We start from the raw sequence: 27,500 nt of genomic DNA, 5'->3' as shown, positions 1-27,500 counted from the left end.
TATAGAAGTAGTTTATCAATTAATCCACAATGAATTGTAAAGAATTGTCTTATTAATTAATACATACAGCAGACATTTTAGTTTAAATCAAACAATTAAGGACATATTTATTTGCTAACATTTTTATGTAAGATGAGAACTATTTTTATGCTTGGGTTGCTGAATACAGATTTAAAGATATTATCTTCCTGCAAATCTCATAATGCGTTATTTATTATTCTACTCTTACATTGCTTCATGAGTGTCTTTAAGTGCAAACCCAATGCAAAGAAACCTATGAATTCTATCTCTCCATTTTTTTCTTTTGTTTTAACACTTGAAAAAGTTATTTATTTGAAAGGCAAAAAGAAAGAGAAGCGGAGAGATAGATAGAAAGAGAGAGAGCCCTTTACTCAACGGATTGATTCCCCAGATGCTTGCCATTGCTGGAAGCAGGAACTTCCACAGGGGTAGCGGGGACCCTACCACTTGAGCCAAAACCTGCTGCCTCACAGAGTCATTAGCAGGAAGCTGAACATGGGAGAGGAGTTAAGACTCAAATCCAGACTCTCTGAACATGGGAAACTGGTTTCTGAACCATCACCTTAACTACTGTGCTAAGCATTTGCCCCTTCTCATCATTTAAAGTGGTCTTTCCTACATATAATCCTGTAGCATTTTTAAAGGAACTGAATTTTATTTATTAAGTCTTCTCAAAATATTCATCTTGGGGGTATAGAAAGTATTTTCTCTCTCTTTATGTTTATAATTCAATAAGTTTACATAATATTTAACTATTAATGCAATTTCATAGAAGTTCAGCTGGCATAAATGGTTAAGAAACAAACACAGTTAAGTTCATGCAAGCATGTAAATCACTTGATGGGAGGAGAAACTTGAGTGTTGGAGGAATTTCTAAGGTGATGGAAAAGTCCTGTCTGCATGGCACAAAACAATAGCCACTAACAACTTATGGCCACTGAGCATGTGAAATACATTTAGTGTGATCAAAGGACTGAATTTTTGAAAAAGATATATTTATTTATTTATTTATTTGAAAGGCAGAATTACAGAGAGGCAGAGTCTGGGAGATATAAAGAGAGAGGTTTTCCATCTGCTGGTTCACTCCCCAAATGGCTACGATGGCCAGAGCTTTGCCAATCTGAAGCCAGGAGCTTCTTCCTGGTCTCCCATGTTAAGTGCAGGGGCCCAAGGACTTGAGCCATCTCCTACTGCTTTCCCAGGCCACAGCAGACAGCTGGCTTGGAAGTGGAGCAGCTGGGACAGGGGGCCACATTGCTGGCCCTAAGATCTGAATTTTAAATTTTAGTTAATATTAGTTATTTACAATTAAATAGCCACATGTGGATTAGGCAGTTACAAAAGTAGCTCCCTTGCATTTATCATTGTTGGAAGCTCTGTCGAGAATGCAGATAACCTGTAAAGTGGTGAATTGCTAAGAGTACTTCCTCTAGAATTGAATTAAGACAGGGGATGGGGGCCAGTGCATGTGGCATAGTAGGTTACACTGCCATCTGCGATGACAGCATCCTATAACAGCATCAGTTTGAATCCCAGTGGCTCTGCTTCTGATTCAGCTCCCTGGTAATGCACCTGAGAAAGCAGCAGCAGATGGCCCAAATGCTTAGGCTCCTGCCACCAACGTGGGAGACCCAGATGGAGTTCCTAGCTTCTGGTTTAGCCTGGCCCAGCCTGGCTATTGCAATGATTTAGGGGAGTAAACCAACTGTTGAAAGATTTCTCTCTCTGTTTCTCTGTCTCTCTTTGCTTGAGAGAAGATATTTCTGTCATTCTTTCAAATAATTTTTTAAAAAATCTTTAAAAATACAAGATTTAGGGGGAAGAACAGGAATCAAATTGAGTGGGAATGTATGTATGTTTTGTTTTATTTCATTTTTATACTTGTTTGTTTATTTTTCTTCCATTTGAGTATGGATTGAGTTTCATAGAATTTTTTAAAAAACTTTATTCAAAATGTCAAGAAAGCCAGAGTATAACATTAGAAATTACAGAGCTTTAAACTCTGTAGTATTCAGTTCAGTTGGAGGAAAAAAAAGTGTGTTCAGTAATGGATCTGTAGGAGCCATGGATGAATTTGTTGGGTTTTGAAATACTTATACTACTCTAAAAGAATACTGATGTGTTTGCTTTTCTAAGAAAACGTCCCAGCTCTTGACAGATTTTTTAAAAGATTTTTTATTTATTTGAAAGAGAGAGTTACAGAGAAGGGGGAGTTCTCCCATCTACTGATTCACTCCCCAAATGGCCACAAAGGCTGGAGCTGAGCCAATCCAAAGCCAAGAGCCAGGAGTTTCCTCTGGGTCTCCCACATGGGTGCAGGGACCCAAGTGGTTGGGCCATCTTCTACTGCTTTCCCAAGCCATATCAGGGAGCTGGATCAGCATACGGGATGCCAGTGCCACAGACAGAGCTTTAGCCTACTATGCCACAGTGCCAACCCCTCTTTCCAGATTTTCATAGAAGTCAATGATTTCCTGAAAAAATTAATAACTGAATGGGATGACTATTGTATGCTTTTTGAGGCACTAGAATTTATTGTACTAGTAAGCTAACAGAACTGAGAGGCTTCTCTTACCAATATTTTAAGTGTATCTGTCTCTCCGCATATATATTTTGAATTATATAATTTCTATATGTAAATTTCAAATATATGGCAAATATAAAATGTATATGTAACTTAATTAATTAAGGCATAACTTAACTAATTAGCTAAATCAATGGATTATGTTATCAAAAGAAAGAAAATAGCTTAATTCTAAATATAGTCTCTGATCTCATACTCAACTAAGGAACATGTATCGCATGAGCCATTACCTGCCACTTTCTGGAGCATGTTAGCGAGATGGAATAAGGAGCAGAGCCGGCATTTGAACCGAGGTCCTCTGATAGGAGATGCAGTCCTCTTCATCTGCTAGTCAAATGCCGGCCCCTAGTATTTTTACTTGATTAATTTTATACATACATAAATATATATATGTAAATGTATATACATATATAATATAATCTATGTGTATATATAAAGTATATAAATATATATGTATATATATATAAATTCTCTACAACTTCATAGAATCCTAGTACTGAAACAGATATGCCTTATACGTCTTACACGAAAGGGTTTGATTTCCACTTCTTCATTATGGTGCCTCCCATGACTGATGCTCTGGAACTTGAAAGCAGTAGATTACTCACAGTAAAAACTTGAAAGATTTGCTGTCTTTCATCTAGAGTGAAAGTATAGCTTCACAAATCCAACTTTCCTAACCTGTAATCTAACCTTTCCTGCGCATCCAGAGATGTTTTCTAGACCAGTGTTTCAATTTGTAGATATGCACATTAGAGGTTCAATGAGCTCTTGTCTGCTTCTGAGTTTTTAAAAACATAGAATGGAGGCCAGTGCCACGGCTCAATAGGCTAATCCTCCCCCTGCAGCGTCAACACCCAGGGTTCTAGTCCCAGTCAGGGCGCCGGATTCTGTCCCGGTTGCTCCTCTTCCAGGCCAGCTCTCTGCTGTGGCCCAGGAGTGCAGTGGAGGATGGCCCAAGTCCTTGGGCCCTGCACCTGCATGGGAGACCAGGAGAAGCACCTGGCTCCTGGTTTCAGATCAGCGCGATGCGCCAGCCGCAGCAGCCACTGGAAGGTGAACCAACGGAAAAAGGAAAACCTTTCTCTCTCTGTCTCTCTCTCTCTCTCTCACTATCTCTGCCTGTAAAAAAAAAAAAAAAAAAAAAAAAATCCTAGAATGGTATGAGGTAGCCAAACTTATCTGAAACAGCAAATATTGGCTTCTAACTGGAAATTTTTCAATTCAGGAAGGATCAACAGGAACTGATCTTTTATATTGTGATCACTTCTGTTTTTAAAGTCCTAAGTATTGAAAAATATAGGACAGCAGTAAACACTACCTTGTGGACTACTTAATTGACTCATAGTTGGGAAGCACCTGCTGTGGTTCTGAATGTGATGTAAGGAGTCAGAGAAAAATGCCCTTTTCTTCCTGTCCTTTAATGCTCTTGGCAGGGCCTCTTTCCAGACACAGATCCCCCTGCCTTGTCAAGATTTTGTTACCTGGACCAGCTGTTTTGAATAGTCCAGATTCAGATATTCTTGTCATTGGCAGGTCACCTTTTCTTTCTGAAATGATAGTCCCTCTTTACATTTCTGAAGTTAAGTTTTTCCCTTTTCGCATATATTGTATATATTAAAATAAAATGAAATGGCAAATTGCTTAAATGTCACAATTTTCCTATCTGTAAAATGGGGGTTGAATCCTTTCCCATTGCGCTCCTTGAGACTGTTGAGAAAATAAAAATATAGAATGCAGCGTCAGCATCCACATGAATAGAATATCAAGCCTACAGGGTGTTGTGTAATCTATAGGGAGCTTTATAAGTAGACTCCTAGGAATGAAATGCCAGTGTCTTCTTTAACTGTTTACTTCCCAGGTCTCTCTCAACCTCTTACACCTTTCTTTGTCTTCCTGTCTTTCTCTCTCATTGTCTCCTTGTCTGTTCTGTGTTCCTAGATCCTGCTTACATTAGTATTGCTTAACTCTTTGCATAGTGTCTGTTTTCATGTCTCTATGTAAACTCTCATTTCATATGTTACCAAATGGCAAACTTTGGAACATTATATTTAGATGAGTGGTTGAATTAATTTACTCAATTAGAGTAGGCACAGAAATCTAGATTTTAATTCACATGAAACTGGAGGGTATTAGCTATATTGAATATAATGTATAAATAGCCAATGGCCACACATTGTGTTGCTGGATGCTGTTTAGAGTCCTACCTGTTTCACTTTCAATCCAGCTCCCTGCTAATGTGCCTGAGAATGCAGCAGAAGATTGCCCAAGTTCTTGGGCCCCTGCACCCACCTGGGAGAGCCAGATGGAGTTCCTGGCTCCTGGTTCTAGCCTGGCTATTGAAGTGATTTGGGGGGTGAACCAAAAGGTAGAAAATCTCTCTCTCTTTCTCCCTTTGTCTCTCTGTCTCTCTTTTCCTCTCTTTGTTGCTGTACCTTTCAAATAAATAAAATAAATCTTCAAAAAAATAGTTTTCCAAGCTTGGACATCATCTTGGTCACATGAAGGAAACTAGATAAATCCTGTAATTTATTCTTAATGGTTTCCTGTTATTTCTATTATTTTTTATTAATATCTAAAAAGCCAAACATTTCCTTAGGAGGGAGGCATTCATTTTGGTATTGTTTGATAAGATTGATTGCATTAAACATGCCTCAGAAAAAATGAATGAAACTGTTTCATGTTTAATGTTAACTCTTTAATCTGTTCAAAACACATTAAGTTTGTCAAACTAATGCAGTGAACATATATTCATTTATGTTATAGTAATCAATTTTCTTTTTTAATTAATTTGAGAAGCAGAGAGAGATAGAGAGATAGAGATAGGTAAGGATAATGATAGCTATGTGCTGCCTCATTCCCCAGATGCCTGCTGGACCAAGACTAAGAGCCAAGAATGCTCTCTAGGTCTCTCACGAGAGTATCACAAACTGAGTTAATTGAGCTATCACCCCAGTCTCTGAGGGACTGAATTAGCAGGAAGCAGGAGTCAAGAAACAGAACCAGATAGCAAACCCAAACAGTTGCATATGGAACACAGGTATTCCAACTGGTGTCTTAACTTCTAGTCCAGATGCCTGCCCACTTTGTTTGTTTTAGATAGTGGACAGGAGGTTTACAAACTGGGATCAAAATTCATGAAGATTTAAACCTTCTCCATTCTTTGGGCTAGATAGAATAGTGTCTAAGGGTTTTGGATAGTTTCCTAAAACAGGATAATTCAAGAGAGGATGACAGAGACATCTGAGGTTCAGTGGTGTTGTGCATTGTATCACTGCTCTCATCCTGGCTCTCAGCCCTGCAAAGACTTACCACCTCCCTGGTTGTGGATGAGGGCATAACTACTCCCCATGAAATAGCATTGCTACCAGTAAGTGGTTGTCTTTTGTGCATATTCCCTTTACACCATTGTCAGAAAGTTTCAGTAGCTGGGAAGGTGACCTTGCCCATTTTCAATGACTGATAATTCATTTTACTGGAAGTGCTATGGCCTTCAGATCAAATCTCTAAGGTTTTGTTGATGCTTGTTGGGAGAGAGAATTTAGATTTTTTTTTTTTGCTTAATTCCATTACAAATCATGGACTTTAGATATAAGTCCTCCAGATGATTAAAATATAGGAAATCCAATTAAATTGGAATTTTAGAAGACAATGAATAATTTTAATAATGATAGTGTGTCCAGTTGTCATATTTTTTCACTGTTTATCTGAAATTTAAATTTATCCATCCTATTTTTTCTTAGATTACTCTAAGAAGGCTTGTTCCATAATAAAATAACTAATTTCCACTTCTCCATTCATGCCCCACTCTGATTACAAGGAAATAGAAGTAAATAAAGATGCCATAGTAAGATTTAAATAATGACATATTGGAGTAAAACATCCAAAATGGATATAATAAAGTATATTTAATTAATATAGAATTGGGAAGAAACTTTTTTCCAAAGTAGTAAGACCACATATAGTAGATATTAGGGAATATAACTTTAAATGAACAAACAAAATAGTTGAACAAATGATGTTTAACCAGTGAAAACCAGTTTATAACAGCAGCATAAACTTTAAGAGAGTTAATACTTTTTGCAGTAAATAGAGCCACTTAACTTGCTGGGTTGCATGACATTTTCAATAGTTTTTACATTGATTACTGTAGACTTTTTAATTGTCATTTTCATTCTATTTAAGAGGCAGAGAGACAGAGACAGATGCAGAGAGAAGTCTCACATCTGCCATTTCACTCCCCAAATGCACACAACAGTGCTGGGCCAGAACAAAGCTAAGAGACTAGAACTCAATCTGGTTCTCCCATATAGGGAGCAAGGAGCTCAGTACTTGAGCCATCAGCTGTTATCTCCCAGGGTGTGCATTTCCAAAAAGCAGGATAGGCATTGGCAGAGTCTGGACTCTCACCAGGCACTCTGATGTGGATGGAATGTAGGCATCTCAAATGATGCCTTAGCCACTGTGCCAAATGCTTGTCCCCACTTTTTTTTTTTTTTTTTTCAAAATCTGGATAGAAAGATGTTCAGAAAAGGAACATTCTGGTTAAAGCAATTTCACTTATTACTTAATGAAAAGCTTCATTGGTTTTGCTTTGCTTTGCTTTGCTTTTTTAAGATTTATTTATTTATTTGAGAGACAGAGTTACAGAGAGCGGGAGAGACAAAGAGAGAGAGCTCTTCCATTCACTAACTCACTCCCCAAATGGCCTTAATGGTTGGTGGTGGGCCAATCGGAAGCCAAGTGCCAAGAGCTCTATCCAGATCTCCCACGTGGGTGCAGGGGCCCAAGCACTTGGATCATCTTCCACTGCTTTCCCAGACCATAGCAGAGAGCTGGATCGAAAGTGGAGCAGGGGGCTGGTGTTGTGGTGCAGTGGGTTGACGCCCTGGCCTGAAGCCCCAGCATCCCATATGGGTGCCGGTTTGAGACCTGGCTGCTCCACTTCCGATCCAGCTCTCTGCTGTGGCGTGGGAAAGCAGTAGAAGATGGCCCCAGCCCTTAGGTCCCTGCACCCATGTGGGAGACCCGGAAGAAGCTCCTGGCTTCAAATCGGCACAGCTCTGGCCGTCACAGCCAATTGGGGAGTGAACCGTCGATGGAAGACCTCTCTCTCTCTCTCTCTCTCTCTCTGTCTCTCTCTGCCTCTGCTTCTCTCTCTGTAACTCTGACTTTCAAATAAATAAATAAATCTTAAAAAAAAAAAAAGTAGAGCAGCCGAGACAGGAACTGGTGCCCATATGGGATGCCAGCACCGCAGACAGAGGCTTAACCTACTACGCCACATCTTCAGTCCTATTCACTGGTGTTTCACTTAATCTGTTGCTGTCAGTCACTTTAAAGTCTTTTAGTGATTTAAACATCAGTTGGCACAAGATAAACCTCTTACACATATCCTGCCCTGTGTCTGTCTGCCCCAGACGCACGTGTATATTTTACCCGGTGCCTAGAGATCTGTGACACTCAGGACCTGTCACACTCACCGTTTCTCACAATCCCATCTCGCCTTCATGCATGATCATTCCAACTGTCCCCAGCTTGATGTCTCCCACCCCTTCCCATTTTGCTCAGCTCAGCTCCCCAGCAGAGCTGAGCGTCCCAGCTGGATTTTCTCTCCACACTCCTCAGCCCCCGGTTTCCTCCTCCTCTTAAAGCCTTGAGCAGAAACTCATGGACCTGGGAATTTTCAAAGTGTCACCCATCAAGTCACACCAGGCACACATATGCTTGTCCACATGTTCACACACCATGAATCTTTTTATTTAATGAGGGAATTTGTTGTATAAACTTGGCCTCATTTCCCTTATTTTATATGGAAGAACATAAGCACATAAAGATTAAGAGATTGTTTTCAAAGTCACATAGTCACAAGTCAAGGCTGGAATGCATATCCCATCATTAAATCAATCTTTTCAGACTTAAGTTCTTCCTCCCTAACATGGAATCATTATGGTGTCAGAATGGTATTTTTGTGAGAATTAAATGAGAACTGAAAGTACTGAGCTGAACTGTTTATAGTGGGCTTTAGAAACATATGTTTCCTCCTTACCATCTTCACTAAACTGAAAAGGGTGTATGAGAAACAGTTTGTTAGCCCTGTCTGTGGCTGAGGCTAAGAACTGCATTCGTTCCCTAGACTTGACACATTGACCTAACCACCTGTGTGTTCCTGGACACAGTTCTTTATCACACAGTTGTGTTCTGTGACTCTATGATTCTATAGTCCTTCTGTTTAGAGTTTGACTCATTAATTAGCAAGTAGTTGTAATTCAATATGTATTTTCAAATGAATACAATCCTGGGTGTGTAGTGTTGTTATTTTGCAGCTGTTTAATGATACATTTGAGAGTACTATAGATATTACACTCCTTCCCTGGATATTTTAAAGTGATAGGACTTTTGAAGCTTGCCCCTTATCACTAATTTGGATTTGTACTCAAGTTATATTACATTTTGACCCTCATTTAAGACTTTGACTTTCTTTAACCTTTTTTTTTTTTTTTGACATTTTAAAGTCATTTGAATGCCAATGTTAAAAACATTCATGACTCAAATTTCTGCTTATGGGTTTTTTTTTGCTGTCTAATTTAATATTATATGTTCTTGCATAAATTTTTATTTAAGCTATGCAAATTTCATGTGTTTCATATATACAGGTTTTGGAACATAGTGATACTTCCCACTCTGCCCTCTCTCCTGCCCATGCTCTCACCTATCTTTCTCCTCCTTCTTCCATTCCCACTCTTAATTTTTACAAAGGTCTATTTTCAGTTTACTTTATACTCGTAAGATTAACCTTACACTAAGTAAAGAGTTTAACAAATATTATAAAGAAAAAAAAATACTGATAGAAAACCAAAAATATAAGGAATACAGTGAAATTGACATTTTGAGATTCGAGGATTGTTCACAGCCCTTGTCTTCACTGTTGAGAAACAGTGTGTTTTTTCTTTAGCCTTCTTAAGCTCCTTATTCTCTCCATACTTCCCTTCTCAAAGAATGGTATGCATTTTAAAATAATTTTAACCTCATTACCAATAATGTTTAAATTCCTCTTCAGGAAATTAAGGAACTTTGTGATCTGCTTCCTGTTTACGAATAGCTTACATCAGCTTGTTCCTCCATCTCTCAGTGCTATCACTTTAAAACCGATATTTGTATTTTGTTACCAGTATTTCACCTACCCTGGGGCTCCAAACCCATAAGTAGCTCACAACCAGTGCCGTGTATTAGAAGCCACTAAGGTCTGTAAGTGTGTGCTCTGGCATGAAGCAACCAGAGCAGAGGTAGGCTGTACTCTTTTTTAGTTGTATGAGCTGTGTCTATGTCTCATTTGAATTGTCTAAACTAGGGTAGCAATGCAGCATGGAGTGCTTGGAGGATTGCAAGAGACTTTATACCTTTTTAAAAAGTATATTTATTTGTTTATTTGGAAAGGCAGAGTTACAGAGAGGCAGAGGCAGAGAGAAAGGACTTCCATCCACTGGTTCACTCCCCAGATGGCCACAATGGCCAGAGCTGTGCCCATCCAAAGCCAGGAGGCAGGAGTTTCTTCTGGGTCTCCCACGCGGGTTCAGGGGCCCAATGACTTGGGCCATCCTCTACTGCTTTCCCAGGCCATAGCAGAGAGCTGGATCGGAAGTGCAGCAGCCAGGACTCGAACCGACACCCATATGGGATACCGATACTGCAAGCAGTGGCTTTAACTGCTAAGCCACAGTGCCAGTCCTAATTATTCAAAATTAAGATTTATTTATTTTATAAGGCAGAGTTACAGATAGAAAAGGAGATACATGGGGGAGGGAGTGGTGAGAAGGAGAGAGAGAGAAAGAGAGAGATAGAGAGAAAGAGAGAATCTTCCATCTGCTAGTTCATGTCCCAAATGGCCACAATGACCAGGGCTGGGCCAAACCAAATCTAGGAGCCACAAGCTTTATCTGGGTCTCCTAGGTGGGTGCAGGGTTCCAAGTACTTACACAATCCTCTGCTGCTTTCCCACGTGCATTAGCAAGGAGCTGGATCAGGAAGTGGAGCAACTGGGACTTTAAGTGCCATCAATATGGGATGCTAGCAATGAAGGTGGTGGCCTAACCTACTAAGCCACAATGCTAGCTCCTTTTATTATGTTTAATTTAAAAAGCATTTGAGAGTCAGAGAAACAGATGAAAGAGAGAGAAAGGACTCTCATCAACTGGTTCACTCCCAAATTCCCACAATGTCCAGACCATGGGCCAAGGTCGAAACCAGGATTCGGAAATACAAACCAGATTTCCTGTGTGAGTGGCAGGAACCAATTACTTGAGCCATCACTGCTGCCTTCCAAGTTCAGAATTAGCAGGAAGCTAGAGTCAGGAGCCAGAGCTGGGTATCAAATCCACATACTGCAATGTAGGATGTGTATGTCTCAATGACTAGATTAAATGCCTTCTCCAAATTCTCAATTTGAAATATCAATTAAATATAATAAGTATGACGGAGACTTTGGCAATCATTTAATAATGAAGAAAACTGAAGAACTCAAGTGGAAATTTGTTGGTGACACATTTTTGTGACATTATTTGTGTAATAACATGTATATCTATACTAGTGTAATATAATTGTTATTTGTATAATCATATCTGCCTGTGAATTTGCAAGAAGTAAAAAAAAAAACCTATATGTATCTGATTGACTTAGTATAGAAGATGATTTACTCTGTAAACCTACAGGGACTAGTACTTCTGAAAATTGTGAATATCATGAACTGCTTCTTGCCCAGCTCTGGATTCCCTGTTAGTCATTTGTGCTATAGTACATTTCCTTTCATTCAAATGTTATTTTATAGGTTCACTAGAGAGAACTTTTCCCTTGAAAGTTCTCGAACATCCAGAAGGGTTATATGTATCTAAAATTTATCTTTATTAGATTTAAGAACTCTTCTACTTCTATGATACAGTTGCCTATCTTTGGAATTCTAATAATGCTTACTCCTAGGGGCAAACCAAGGGAAAAATCCCAGATGAAGCAGTATTTTTTTAGGCATAGATCAAGAAATGTGTCTTCTATCCTTTATATAAATCTAGTGACCCTTTCTCTTCTCCAAAAATTTTGTTGTTTCAACTTTAACCTCATGGGAATGTCCAGTTTTGTGCTGATCGTGCCTGTCTGTGGCCCACCGTCATGCTTGTTACCTCATTTCTATTCCATCCTGACCCAGAGAGCAGCAGGGAGGTTATGGTGAGGCGTTTTATGGTGAGGAAACTAATTTTTGGTGTGAATTCAGATGTCCTCTTCTCTCCTAGCATAGTATTCTTACACTGAACAATTTTGCCTGCTGTCATTCAGTTGGAGCTACCTGTGACTAATTCTGAACTATTTTACACTAACAAGAGACACCTATTATTTTCCCATGTAAGTTCTAGCCAATTTCCTAGAGCATCTATAAGCTCTATAACTCCCCATGCTAAACCTCTAGGGTCCTTAAACTAAACAGCTGGCTAGTTCAAGTTATGGTCCAAGATTGCAAAATCTGTGTTTAGTAATTAGCACTTGAATTGAGCAATAACTTTCAATGAGTCTTTTATTTCTCTTCTCTGGGTAAAGAGATCAACAAATACAGACAGTGCTCTAGTGTCAGATGGACAGAGAATCACTTACTAGATGTATGGCATTGATACAAGTTCTTTAACTTCTCTGTGCCTCAGATGCTTCCTCTGTAAAGCAATGTCAACCACAAAAATTTTTGAGAAGAGAGAAAAAAATAATAAATGTAACAGAGCAGTATCTGATTGGCAAGTGCTTTGTAAATATTAACTCCTAATTATTCATGACTTTGTGAATATGAAAGTGACAATTTCACCCAATCTGAGCTGATAATGTGTATATTTTTCTCTATATAAATAAAAACAAATTTCTTTTAAAATAAGATATGAAGAGGATTGGGCCGTTTCTTCATTTTCAATTAGTTTCTGATCATTTTAGACACTGACACATCTCCCTTGGCATTACTGACACCATGATGGGAATGTATACAACCTTACATTGAAAGTACAATTACAAGTGCAATCCCATCTTGACACTTGCTTGAAATTCATCCCTTTAGAGTTATGTGTTAATAACGAAGTGTGGAAATTTGCTGTAAGCATTTTGGGTTGATTTAAATGCTGGTTAATATTGTTTGCCTGTAATATATTTGACATCCCAAGACTGCTTTCTGATTTACTTTATCATATCTATCAGAAAGCTAATAATTATTAATCATTCCCATTTTTCTATATCTATTAAAGCTGATAGGGCACTGCAAGGCAGAGAATTAGCATAGCTCTACAAGTGTTAGAATTTCTTAATTCCCATCTGATGGCACATCAAAGGTCCTCTCCTCAACAAAGAAGAAAATATTCTGTGCTAGCAACTGTCAGTAAAAGAAAATGTGTCCATACTGTTATCTCATAAGAATGTTAATGCTCAGTATATGCCATAATTTCCAGCATGTCATTTTCCAAATGCACTTTCCAAAAACATGTAATATTATGGTCCATTACCAACCACTAATAGAAAATGTATGATTAACTTTTGCACCAAAAGTGATGATTGTCTATATGAAGATGGATTTGCAAAACAAGAGGGGGTAGCATGGAAATGGCCACTTACTTTTAGTAGAATCCCAGCCGGATGGTAGCCTAAAACTGGGATTTCCATTTCCTGGCATCATTATCTTCAGGCCAAGGTGTGTTTCTCTTGCACTGAAGGAGCATAAGGGAAACTAGTGTGAGCTGTTTCTCATGGTTTGGAAATTTGGAAGTGGAAAAACATTTTTGTGATAAATATATGTTCTGAAGTCATCTTCATAATTAGAAATTCTTAAAGGAAATAGGAAGGCAACAGATTTTTCTAATTGCTGCTATTTTCATAAGATGATAGTATAATCCTTGAGGGAGGTCAAAGAGATCAATGTGAGCTGTTTGATTTATGTGAATATTGTCAGAATTATTCCATAGCTCATTTCATCCCTCAATCCATGAAATTTTCCTTTCAGTATATTTTACAATTCAAATTTCTAGAAAGATACCTATGGATTTCATTATATAATCCTTTCATGAATCTATCTTATTTTCATCCAGTCTGTTGGTCCTCTCAATATAAACATTTCTAGGGAGAAAATTCTTTTTATCTTCAGAAAGTCAATGAGAGGTAAAGACAATCATTGGTAAAATAGTTTTAGATTCTTGAAACTTAGTAACATATTCAACAAAATGATTAAGTTTTTATGTGTTTCACAGAATAGTAATTCTTCCATGTCTTTATCAGAACATGTGCTAAAACATAAGCATGATAAAGATGGTAATTGAAGTAGATGATTTTGGGAAATGTAGTACCAAATAGAAAACTTCCTGAAAGACTGAGGGAAAAAAATCAGATAACCTCAACATTTTTCTGTACAATTTGGCAACAGATGAACCAAGAGGATTGTAACAATCTTGCTTGGTGATCTTGGGAAGATGGCCAGCCAGGAGGAATTTGAGAAGCCTGGCTAACACACATTACATCCTGCTCTTGCTCTTCACTCCAAGGCTTTGTGCTTCTTGTTCCATTGCTTGACATACACAGAGCCTCAGATATCCCATTCATTAAGAATCCTCCCCAGACTCCCAAAGTTGGTGGTTGAGGTGGCTCCAATGTGCTCCTTAACATCTGTACCGAGCCCCGCCTCTGTCACATGATCACAGACCTGGTGCCATTTCCCACCAAACTCTCAACTTCATGAGTGTCCTATGATCTAGCTCAGTGTCTCTGATGCAGAAGTAATCAACTCAAACTAACTGAAGGAATATTGAGGTGAACTAGGCCCTATATAATTCTTTCCACTCCCTGACGTAGTCTTTCTTTTGAGACTCCTTTCAACTCCTTGTTTTCACTCCTGTATTACAAAGAGAAGGTTGCAACTACTTCCATGAATGGCAGGGTCAGGAGACTAAGCCAAGTCTCTTTCTTCATTTATTCTTTCATTCAAGAGATTTATGCTGAGTATCTTTCTGGGGTCCGATGTGAAATCTGAACTGAGGAAAAAAGATAAATATGTTCAGATATCCTGAACCTCCCTGCCTAGTCAGAGGTAGATTATAAACAATAATTATAATACAATGCAATAGAGGCTTTGACAGAACTGTGCTCTCTGTGCTGTTGGATTTCCAAAGAAAGTATAATGTGCATTTTAAATTTTCCTTTTTTTAGTTTAATATTCTTTTAATATCTTTTTATATCTGATTGTTTAGTATATGACCACCCTCACTTTTAAAAAACGTAGACAGAGACCTATACAAACCAATGAATGTTTAAACATAGCAATACTATTTCTAAACTAATTAGCTTTTATTATTGTTCATATTTTACATTAATTTGAATATCAAACACAAGTCTAGGTAAAACCTAATCCACTAACTTCTAAATGGCTTGCTTAGAAAAATCATTATTTTTGTCATTTGTATAACTTGGAAACCTAAAGATAATTCTCAAGAGAGAATTATTATAGGCACATGGCAAGAATAGATAAGTGGAAGAAATGGGGTAGGAGTGCAGTATGGCATGAAGATGGCTCAGGGTGAGTCAGGGACTTGTAAGACTGTTCTAGAAAAACAGCTGTGCATCTGAGTTTTGATCAGAAGTTCATCTGTTGTTTTTAAAAGTCTTTTAAAGACAAACTGGTTGATGGGATGAAAAGAATAATTTGTTTTCTGTGTAGTTTTAAAATTATTATTCAGAGAAAATGAAATAGCCATGTAAAATTATGGTATATAATAATGAAAACTAAATAATTTATTGAATGAATGAAACACATGTAAATGCCAGTAAACCACATGAGGGTCAGCACGGGGGCACAGGGCAATGGGCTGCCACGTAGAACAACCTCATCCCAGAGTGGAGTGCTGATTTGAGTCCCACTACTCCTGATCCAGCTCCCTGCAAATGCACCTGGAAAAAGCAGCAGATAATGGCACAAGTACTTGGGATGCTGCCACCCATGTGGGAGCCAGGGCGGAGTTCCTGGCTCCTAGCTTTGATCTGGCTCAGCTCCTAAGAAACAAGCCATGATCACACCAGGACAATGTACAATCTCCTGAGGGAAGGGATCTCCTCTTATTAATCAATCATTGTACCTCCAGTGCTCCGCACAACTTCTCCCTCAATTAGGAGATTTCCAACTGAGGATTTGAATCCTTAATTTTCAACAAGATAAACAAAGCAAAATGGAAAAGACCTAAACCAAAACTGGATAAAATAATAGTAATAAAAAAAACTAATTCCAAAAAATCTCAGAGCAACACAGAGTAAGTGATTAAGAGCCACGTAGCCCAGTGTGTTGAAAAATAGGGCTTATTCCACACTGAAGTAACCAAGGCAAGGAAAGTCAGTGGGCGCCATCAGGGGGACAGTCACTCCTTTCAAGCATCTAAGGAATGCACTTTCAACACATTCCAAGGCACCTCCGCTGCTGGCCACTGCTCTGACCAGTGGCTGTCCACCTCCGCCTACACTGTGCAAAAATTAGAAGAAAGAGAGAGAGAGGAAAGGGTGGGAGAGAGAGGGAGAAAGAGAGAGAGAGAGAGAGAGAGGGAGAGAGGGAGAGAGAGGAAGATAGAGGTGGGAGAGAGAGAGGCTTTTCTGGATTTGCCATATGGCCCACACTGGAGACTTTGTCTTGTACTGTAATTAGGAGAAAAAAAGTCACAAGTTCATTATGGAAAAGAAAAATGCTTCTTAGATTTTTTTTTCTTTTGGCCATCTTTATAATTCTTTGTTAAATTCCACTGTGGCCATCTCCAGTTGACTGTTCATATTTTCTTAGTATAAGAATGGAGGAAGTGGTGTTTAATTGTGGATAAAGGCTGTTTAGTGATGTGAATGGAGTCTGTAGACAAAACTCTGCTACATACAAATAAAATATGTCAGAAAACCCATTGTAGCGTTAGTAACAAGAAACAGCACGTCAGCAAAGTGGACTAATTGTATTATGTCACTAGTTTCTAGTGTTATGTTAATGTCTGTGGATAACCCACCAGGAACCCTAGAACTCTATATATATGCAAATGATTTGCTCCTAATATCTTTATTTTCTACCAGCATCAACTATATTTTGTCATAAAATTTTAGTAAGATTGTAAAATTTAGAAATGAGCCTCATGTAACTAAATTTTCTACTGTAATAAAGCAACATAATTGTAGTGAAATTTGGTGATTATCATTTACTATATAATTCCATTGTAAATCATGCTTTTTTTTCCTTTACCTTTTCCTTATGTATTAACAACTGTTGTAAAATTTTCATATCCCATCTTCATATAGTAGGGAGAAATAATTTAATACCTTGTTTTCCTTATGATTATATATTAACTTGAGATTAAACATCTTACTTTTAATATTCTCTCTCTTTTCAAAATTATAGATATAAGAGATATGAGCATATATCTTTGCCAATAAACAAACCCTGAAAATATTTTGGTCTCATTTTTAAAACCTATCTTTATGTGAGTATCTAAGTGAAGTATTTTAAAAATAATGACTTTTTTAATTTTTTTTTAACTTTTATTTAATGAATATAAATTTCCAAAGTACGATTTATGCATTACAATGGCTTCCCCCACATACCGTCCCTCCCACCCACTACCCTCCCCTTTCCCACACCCTCTCCCCTTCCATTCACATCAAGATTCATTTTCGATTATCTTAATATACAGAAGATCAGCTTAGTATACATTAAGTAAGGATTTCAACAGTTTGCTCTCACACAGAAACATAAAGTGAAAAATAATAGATGATTTTTTTAAATGATAATGAAATTAGATCAGACCTATTGTCATGTTTAATCCCAGTGAGAGTCAAGCTGGGAGTTGATAATTTCTTTTTTTTTTTTTTTTTTTTTTTTTTTTTTTTTTTTTTACAGAGGATCAGTTTAGTATGCATTAAGTAAAGATTTCAACAGTTTGCACCCCCATAGAAACCCAAAGTGAAATATATTGTTTGAGTACTCGTTATAGCATTAAATTTCAATGCACAGCACATTAAGGACAGAGATCCTACATGAGGAGTAAGTGCACAGTGACTCCTGTTGTTGACTTTACCAATTGACACTCCTGTCTATGGCATCAGTAGTCTCCCTATGCTCCAGTCATGAGTTTCCAAGGCTATGGAAGCCCTCTGAGTTCTCCGATTCTTATCTTGTTTAGACAAGGTCATAGTCAAAGTGGAGGTTCTCTCCTCCCTTCAGAGAAAGGTACCTCCTTCTTTGAAGACCTGTTCTTTCCACTGGGATCTCACTCGCAGAGATCTTTTGCCAGAGTGTCTTGGCTTTCCATGCCTGAAATACTCTCATGGGCTTTTCAGCCAGATCCAAATGCCTTTAGGGCTGATTCTGAGGCCAGAGTGCTATTTAGGACATCTGCCATTCTATGAGTCTGCTGAGTATCTCCCTTCCCATGTTGGATCACTCTCCCCTTTATTTATTCTATCGGTTAGTGTTAGCAGGTACTAGACTTGTTTATGTGCTCCCTTTGACTCTTAGTCCTTTCATTATGATCAATTGTGAACTAAAATTGATCACTTGGACTAGTGAGATGGCATTGGTACATGCCAACTTGATGGGATTGAATTGGAATCCCCTGGTATGTTTTTAACTCTACCATTTGGGGCAAGTCAGCTTGAGCATGTCCCAAATTATACATCTCTTCCCTCTCTTTTTTGGACACTATGGGAAACGGTGACTTGATCAGCATAGCCCTGACTGTTAATGAACAACTTAATACATTATCCCTCTTAGTAGTTTTTTTGTCTGTTCTACTTAATATGACTGGTTTAATTCTGTAATTAATACACAGTTATTCTTAAGTGTTAAAAATTAACTGAAATGTGATCCCTGTTAAACATAAGAGTGGGAATAAAAATAATGACTTTTATAGCAGCCTGTTTTATCGTTTTGCTATAGCTATATCCAAAACTGGTGGGAGGAGTTGCTATAGAACACTCCCCGCCACCCCGCAACAACTGGGTGTGGTGGCCCATACACAGAAAGCCAATCCCTGATATTGGGTGGTGGAAGAAAAGAGGCATTTATTGCAATGCTCAGAGCAAGGAGGCTGGCAGCTGCTGCATAATTGCTTGCTCCTTAAGGCTTAGAAGTGAAGGTTCTCACCTTTTGAAGTTGGGATGAGAGATGTGTTTGTGTTCAGTGCGTGTCTGGGTTCCTGGTTGGTTGAAGGAGTTTGTGGCGTTCCTTTGATTGGTCAGTGATAGTTTGTTCTTTAGGGAATTTTTAGGGCCAACAGGGCCTCAGTAAGTATGGGGCCTATATGCAGGTGGTAGTTATTTCTCACTTGAACCTTTAATTCCCTCAAAAGAAACCCCCTGACACATGATTGGCTATGAAGGTGTTATCTGTTGTAGAAGCAAATGATGTCATGAATCTGGTAATTAGACCATTGTAGGGCCGTCTGTACTACTCCCTCAGTTTAGCGAGTTAATTATAGTAAGGAATTGATTACCTATCATAAAGGCAGGGAAGGGGACACTTTAAGGGAGGGAGACTAGGAGACTATAAAGGTGCTTTATAGGTGTTTCATTTCAATGTTCTAGTGAAAAGGGATTTTATACTGATTGTACTTGACTCAGGTGTCTGGGCATTTTTATTCCAGTCCATCCTTCATATGAAATATGGTTAGTAAAACAACTTAGTTTTTTGGGACCAATCCAAGAAACAAATTTTTCCAAAACAGTTATTTGTATAATTCTGCCAGTGAGAAAAATGTTATGTCCTTGGGGTATCATCTAGGTGATATTTTCCTAATACTAAAGCTACATATTCTGGTGATACCTTGTATATCTTTGAAACTTTTGCCATTGGTGTTGTTTTTTATCATTCTCAAGTAGAATAAATTAACTCCAGTGTTTTATTAATTAGCTACAGATGATATAAATTACAAAACAGGCCTCCATTGAGAATTCATCTTTTTTTAGTTAGTGGAGGGGCATCAAGAATTAGAAGAGAATATGTCTGCAGAAATCTAAATGAGATTTTGGTGTATAAACCAATGTGGTTTGTTAATCTCATTTGTCTCTTACCAGTATATGCCACTCAAGATATACCTATCAAGATATACCTGTCAAGCTTGCCATTTTCATTACCCATTTTTTCTTGATTTGCTACACCCAACTTCTGTTAGTGTTTGGGTGGGGGGATATGTGTGGAATGAGATGGCTTTTTGTAAAATAATAATATAGATAGAAGAGATAACATGGGGAACAAGTAGAATGATAAACGTCTTTAAATACTAAATACTGCACACTTTAAATACTATACACTTTCTAAATACTATACACTTTAAATACTAAATACTATACACTTTCTAAATACTATACACATTAAAGGAATATGTGTTCATAATTGAAAATTAAAAATAAAAATATAAACAATAAGTACTCTAGTCTAACATTAAAACTAAACACATGAAAAATATGTATTAAATGGAGTTAGGAAAAAAATTACTCAAGAAGTGAACTGCAGCCTGACCTGTATACTATGATGTCTTTAGCTTAACATTTTATAGCCTAAATTCATAGAATGTATATTTTAAATATCTAATGTATTTTATCATTATAATAGTTTGTCCTTAATTTGAATTATAGATCCTACTTAATCATTGTTTTGAATCTTATCAATGAAAAATATTTTAAGAACTTATTACAGATATTAACAAATGAACAGGTTTCTATTTTTTCCTCTGTTTTTTAGATGATTCAGAGCTTTTTCCTCATGTTAAATATTGTGACTTTATAACCTTACAGTGGTAATCTGTCATTTAGCAGAAAGCAAATTTGTTATTTATTTCTTTTTTTCAGGGAAAGCTTTAGAGAGAAAATCTACATCTTTTAAATTTGAAATGTATCTGCCATGCCCAGCTCCTTCCCCTAACTGACTACTTTTGTAAAGCCTCTCTTTAAGAAATGGGAAATTCTTGAGTATGTTGTAAAACAGTCAATTAAAAGTTTCTGTGAATCCAGCAACTTTCATCCAACATCCCTTCTATCAACTTTTTATGTATTAAAATTAAACTTGAAGTATAATTATGGAAGCTAATATACAGCCTTTATATTTTTCACACTTTTCCAGTTTTTAGAGCTCTAAAGAATTTACTCTGTCACCACTTAATCAAATCTCAATATTTTTGGTATTTTATTTTCTCATCAGCTGTTAACATCACTGTCCTGATACATCAATACCCAAATCTCCCCTTAAACTGACTAAATGAAACATTTCTACCATGGTAAAATAAAGTTTTTCCTTGGGTATTACGACTCCTGCTTATATGTTTATGTGACTATCTGATCTTATTTGACTCAAATTTTCTGCTAATTTTCTTGTTTAGTAAAGAAATGTTTCAGTCTCTGTATTTTTACAACTGAAAAAAAAATAAATATCACATAAAAGAAAATATCATATTTTCCTGTGGATCATTCTTTTGGACAGTTGACACACATGTGGTTTCAGGACAACTGTAGTAAAATCAGTTTGGATGTGACATCTGTGTTTCAGTATGCTAAAAAGGCATCTAGTCTATTTGATAATACATGATTAGCACCAAAAGTTCCCAAATATAGATTGAATTGTGTGACTCCTATATAGTAGTATAAGAAAAGTAATTAAAAGCATTTTGAAATTGTTTTTGGAAAATGCATTGCTGCAAGGTGGCATAAGCACATAAACATGACACTACTGTCTTATGGAATGCACAAGAAAGGAGTGTCTTTTGTGCCAAATAAACATTATTCAATTAACGCTTCACAATATGTAGTGTGAACCTCCCTAGTCTGTGTTTATCCATCCTGAGGCTGCTACTTTTAATGCCTCAAAAACTGTTGCCTGCATACCATCTCCTTCTGCTGGATCTTGGGGTGCAAATCTGATTACAGGCACATTTCCTTCTTTTTTCTTTTCTTTTTTTTTTTTTTTTTTGGACAGGCAGAGTTAAACAGTGAGAGAGAGACAGAGAGAAAGGTCTTCCTTTGCCGTTGGTTCACTCCCCAAATGGCCGCTAAAGCTGGCACGCTGCACCAATCTGAAGCCAGGAGCCAGGTGCTTCCTCCTGGTCTCCCATATGGGTGCAGGGCCCAAGCACCTGAGCCATCCTCCACTGCACTCCCTGGCCACAGCAGAGAGCTGGACTGGAAGAAGAGCAACTGGGACAGAAGTGGTGCCCCAACCGGGACTAGAACCCCGAGTACCAGCGCCGCAGGCAGAGGATTAGCCTAGTGAGCCACGGCGCCAGCTGGTACATTTCCTTCTTGAATCTAAGTAGCTAACCCAAAACTATATGAATACAAGAAATAAATAAGAAAGAGAATCTTAGGATTAATAAACATACTAGTGTTAAAAAAAAAAAGAGCCAGTGAGGGCTATACAAATAGTCTTGCTTAATAAATTCTTTTAACCCAACGTATAATACTTGGTTTGAATTTTATTAGTAGTATACTTGTGTGAGAAAAGTGCCCTACCCAAGATGTTTTGAGTCACCAATTTGGGTGGAAAGATCATTTTGCCTTATTGTGGGATTCTGAGTAGGCATTTTAGCATTCATTATTTATTTTCATTACCTATTTTCAAAATGAAATGTTATCTGGTCTGCCCTTTTGCGAATGAAAGATTTACTCCAACGTTGTTTATTTAATTGTTTTGTCTGCACTGTTATCTTTTTTCAAAATAATACAGATTCTCTTTAATCAAGCCTACTTATTTAAATGAAATATAGTACCTTGACTTTGAATAGCCGTGAATAGTCATATTCATGTGGCTGGACTATGTATGTAATTCTTCAAAACATACCAGTGTGCAAATAAATATAATGGTTCTATTCTTTACATTTATTAAATATTTATACATATCACAAGAAAGATGAAATACTTATTCTGTGAAGTAGTTTAAATTGTTTTTTGTCTTTTTCTCAGGAATAGTCATTTTTTTGGAGCACCCAAAATTTGTATCATCTCACCGAGTGTACAGACCCAAATGTCAGGTTGTTACGTTTTAGTCAAAGGACCTGTTTCCCTCACATTTTCCTGATGAATCTGTTTGTGCATTTTCCCTCCACAATGTCTATAACTCAAATCACCCTTTCTTTGCTTTACATTATCTTCAGTTTCCTGGGCCTACAGGGAATGCTGTTATTCAAATAGGTTTTGGAAGCCCAGATTTTAGGCTGTGTGTAGTTCTACCTACACTGTTCCATGCAAACATGACGGCACTACCTCTGAGCTGCCTTTCAAGTAGATCATCCCAGTCCATGCAGGAGTAACAGGAACCTACTCGGCAGGTAGGCTGGTGAGTGAGTCCACGTGAAGTAGAGCCTAGGTCTCTGCTGAGTCCGCAGGTTTCATATAAACACAGCTAGAGTGATATTTTTTGAACTATGGACAGCTGGCCTTCCTCTTGAAGCATATGTATTACCTTCTTCCATCATTTCCAACATTTTGTTTTCAGTTATTATTTTCCTGAGGGAGGAGAGAGCCTTGGAATAGTAGCCCTGTTATTTTCTCTCTGTGTGGATGTATGTGTTACTTAAAACCTATATGAGTTATATCGTTTCTTCAATAAAGGTTTTAAAACCAGTAAGCCCTCTCCTCATTTTTTCTAAAAATAACATACATTACTTACAGATAAGGCTAATGGTCAATAGTCTCTTTGTTCTATACGCTAAACCTAGAACTAAGTAATGTTGTCTGATAGCCAGACCTCAGGTTATAAGACTTTTCTTTCATTATCAGAAACATGGTTAGTGTGACCTAAAGTTCCAACTTGTTACATTTCTAAAACTCAATTCTTTAACCATTTATTTCTTATTCAGGATGTCTTCCCTTAAAGCTCTCTTATGGCTTATTTTGAGGAGGACGTTAAATATTCCCTTTGCTCTGGTCACAGATAGATAATATACACTGAATTTTCATGTACAAGGAAAAAGAATTGGAGGTAGATTATTGTTTGAAAACAAAGGCTAGAATATTCTTTATTTTTTTAAAGATTTGTTTATCCATTTGAAAGTTAGAGCTACACAGAGAGAGGAGAGGCAGAGAGGGAGCTGCATCGATCCGAAGCCAGGAGCCAGGAGCTTCCTCTGGGTCTCCCACTCAGGTGCAGGGGCTCAAGGACTTGGGCCATCCTCCACTGCCCTCCCAGGCCACAGCAGAGAGCTGGATTGGAAGTGGAGCAGCCGGGTCTCAAACTGGCGCCCATATGGGATGCCAACGCCCCAGGCCAGGGCATTAACCCACTGTACCACAGTGCTGGCTCCAGCTAGCATATTATTTAAATTGCTATAGTAAATAGAAGTAATGCTAAAAAAAAAAAAAAAAACCTAAATTTTTACCACCTAAGTTTCAACTGAAAATAATAGACTGAAATTCATGAGGACTTGTTTAAAAACAAAAAGATGTATTCATTTATTTAAGCATCAGAGATGCAGGGAGAGAGGGAGAGAGGAAGAGACATATCTTCCATCTGCTGGTTCATGTCTCAAATAGTTGCAATGGCTGGGGCTGGGCCAGGAGCTTCATCTGAGGCATCCATGTGAGTGACAGGAGCCCAAGCACTTGGCCATCTTCCACAGCTTTTGTCAGGCCCTTATGAGGGAGCTGGATTTGAGGCGGAGCAGCCAGGACAGGAACCAGAGCCCATAGAGGATGTTGGCATCACAGGCGGCAGCTTTACCTGCTACACCACAACACTGGCCTGTCATTAGAGGCTTTCTTAACTAACTTCTGAAGTCTCAGTGGAAAAGAGGCAGTCACAACATCATTAGGTCCAGCAGGTTAAGCTGTTGCTTGGTCTGCCAGTAACTTTTATGAATGCTTGTTCAAGTCCTGACTGCTCCCCTTCCCACCCAGCTCCCTGTTAATGTGCCTGGAAAATCAAGAGAGCAGTGGATGATGGCCCAAGTACTTGGGCACCTGTCACCTATGTGGGAGACCACAACGGAGTTCTAGACTCTGATTTTGTCCTTCCTTTCTCTGGTCATTTGAGGAGTGAACCACTGGATCAAAGATTCTCTCTCTCTCTCTCTCTCTCAATCTGACTTTCAAATAAGTAAATTTTTTTTTAATCATCAGATCTGGTGAGCACTCCATTTAAAAGGTTGGCTATAGCCTATGAAAATTATAGAAGTAGCAGCAAAAGCCATGAGGTATATTCAACAGGTCAGCTGTAGTAGGATTTCACATGGCTGCGTTAAGTGACGTGACAGCAGACTACAAGGCCCAGTTTTCACATTATCTAATGCATTTGCTCAGTGATGTAAAGGTTGCCTGGAAATTCCAATTGGAAGAAGATAAAGTCAGTGTAATAGGAGAGTGAGGAAAGTGACAGAAATGTATTTGAGCCTGTGTTGTTAAATTCTGAGGCACTTAGTAATTTCATCTCTTATCATTATTATGTTTCATTGTTATTTCTCCTCAAAAAGCAAACTGTTTGTGTGATTACTTTCTCCTATGCATATTTTTAAAATAGCATCTGACACAATTTGTACTAATCTCTAAGAAAATGTATAAGGTTTCTTTTATTTGCTTAACCCAGTGTTTTTCAAGACAAGCCATTCTGAGTGGAGGAGTATACAGTTCCAAACATGCCTGAGGTATGTCAGATTCTGAATTACCTGGATCCTAAGGAATTGTAGCCACAGTTTAGATAGCTGCCTTGACAATTAGGGAGGTTAAATACTCTCTCTTTGTTTAGAAATTCCATCTCAATGATTTTTTCAAGATAGCCCTTTTTTTTGTGAAAAGGGTTTTGACTGTGAAAAGTGAATGAATGACTAAGCATTTTTGATTGTACAAACTGGACTTTGTTCTATGGCTCTGTTCCCTTGTTGTTGCACTGTATGCTTCTAATTCATGCAATACCCAACATGTTTTTCTTCTTTTTAAAAAATAAGCCTTAGTAAAATACTCTCACTCCTTAAAAATGTGACATATGTTCTTGAAATTTTCTTTTAGTTAATAGAAGTCTATTTGAGAGTGTTGTCTAGAATATTGACAAAAATCTTTCCAGATTCTGTCAAGGCTGCCTGAACAGGGTATGAAGGGTAGTCAGAAAAAGATGTAGGAGTTGGATATCTGAAGTTTGGCTATATCTGTAGTGGCAGCTTCAGTTCTGTTAAAGCTGGCTGAGAACAGGTAAGAAGGTAACCCACTGTTGCCTAGTGAGGAACTCTCACTGCGCTGGCAGTGATACAGAAAGATCATGCCACATGGAAGAAACAAGTAAAAAGGCTCATAAATATTACATTTTGCTGACTTGTTCTGTTTACTTCTTCCTCTTTCCTATATGTTGATATGACTGTTGTTCTTTTTTTTCTCTTTTTTTCTTTTCTTTTTTGTTTTGTTTTGTTTTTAACTTTTATTTAATGAATATAAATTTCCAAAGTACAGCTTATGGATTACAATGGCCTCCCCCCCATAACGTCCCTCCCACCCGCAACCCTCCCCTTTCCCGCTCCCTCTCCCCTTCCATTCACATCAAGATTCATTTTCAATTCTCCTTATATACAGAATATCAGTTTAGTATATATTAAGTAAAGATTTCAACAGTTTGCACCCACGCCGAAACACAAAGTAAAAATACTGTTTGAGTACTAGTTATAGCATTAAATCTCAATGTACAGCACACTAAGGCCGAAGATCCTACATGAGGAGTAAGTGCACAGTGACTCCTGTTGTTGACTTAACAAATTGACACTCTTGTTTATGGCATCAGTAATCACCCTAGGCTCTTGTCATGAGTTTCCAAGGCTATGGAAGCCTTTTGAGTTCACTGACTCTGATCATATTTAGACAAGGCCATGGTCAAAGTGGAAGTTCTCTCCTCCCTTCAGAGAAAGGTACCTCCTTCTTTGATGACCTGTTCTTTCCACTGGGATCTCACTCGCGGATATCTTTCATTTAGGTCATTTTTTTTTTTCAGAGTGTCTTGGCTTTCCATGCCTGAAATACTCATTAAATAAAAGTTAAAAACAAAACAAAAAATACTCAATTTTCAACAACAACAACAACAAAAGGCAAAAAAGAACAACAACAACAAAAAAGCAGTGACTCTGTCACCACCTTCCTGGTGCCTAAAATTAATTTAAAAAATAGGAATAAATTGGGAAGCTTTTTTCCAATAACAAACTTTGCTTTAAAAGTAGTAGAATAACCCCAAATCAGTCTGCTACATGAGAATGCCAGTTTGTAAATACACACCATTTTTTGTTTTCATTGCTCTTAAAGTTGCAAAATGTATATTCCATTCTGTCCCATAGTGGTAGCTTCACTCTTTTTCATAAAAGGAAAATGAAATCTTTGGGTATTAAGAGTCCTACATAACTGTTCTGTAGTTGTACAACAAATGCAACAGGAATAATGTTATAACTCAGTTTTCTAGTTTAAGTGCTTTGTTTCATCTGCCTCTTTTATATATTAAATTCTCAAATTAGAAATGCTATATGCTTTCAAATTAATTTAAGTGTGTGAAAAGTGTTGTCTTATGATAGATGTATGCATACATTTCTGGAATGTTTTTTGTTTCATAAAGTTGAAACAAAGGTTAGAGATGTGAGTGAAACATGAAGGCAGATAGAAGGCTCCAAGCAGATTTTATTTTGATAAAATATTTATGGAAAATTTGATACAAACTTTATGTTCCACCAACTGAACTTAATACTCTGGAATTGACATGATAGTATATTGCTAAATGTTTACTTTATCTTGTAATTTGACAGTTCCACCTGGGACAGGTAGAATATTTTGTTAATAGGTTCTTTGAACCATATTTAGTGGCCGCTTTCACAGGTCTGCTTAATAAAGAAAAGTCCAATACTTAGCTAGGTGCTCAGGCACATACATTTAG

General features: G+C 37.6%; 1 long non-coding RNA gene across 23 annotated transcripts in view; it reads left to right on the top strand.

The window, feature by feature from the left end:
- Positions 1-27,500, top strand: part of LOC103350594 (uncharacterized) — a 663,701-nt gene that overhangs the window by 517,654 nt on the left and 118,547 nt on the right. For 2 of the 23 annotated variants that reach the window (XR_011387780.1, XR_007924727.2), the window contains one exon: positions 20,471-20,920. The exons of the other annotated variants lie outside the window; for them this stretch is intronic. This is a non-coding gene — a long non-coding RNA (uncharacterized lncRNA). Of the gene's footprint in view, positions 1-20,470; positions 20,921-27,500 lie in introns of those variants that run through there. 23 annotated transcript variants of the gene reach the window in all.

The sequence above is a fragment of the Oryctolagus cuniculus genome, chromosome 4, assembly GCF_964237555.1.
Source record: "Oryctolagus cuniculus chromosome 4, mOryCun1.1, whole genome shotgun sequence".
Classification (NCBI taxonomy): Eukaryota; Metazoa; Chordata; class Mammalia; order Lagomorpha; family Leporidae; genus Oryctolagus; species Oryctolagus cuniculus.
This window is presented reverse-complemented; position numbering and strand designations above follow the sequence as displayed.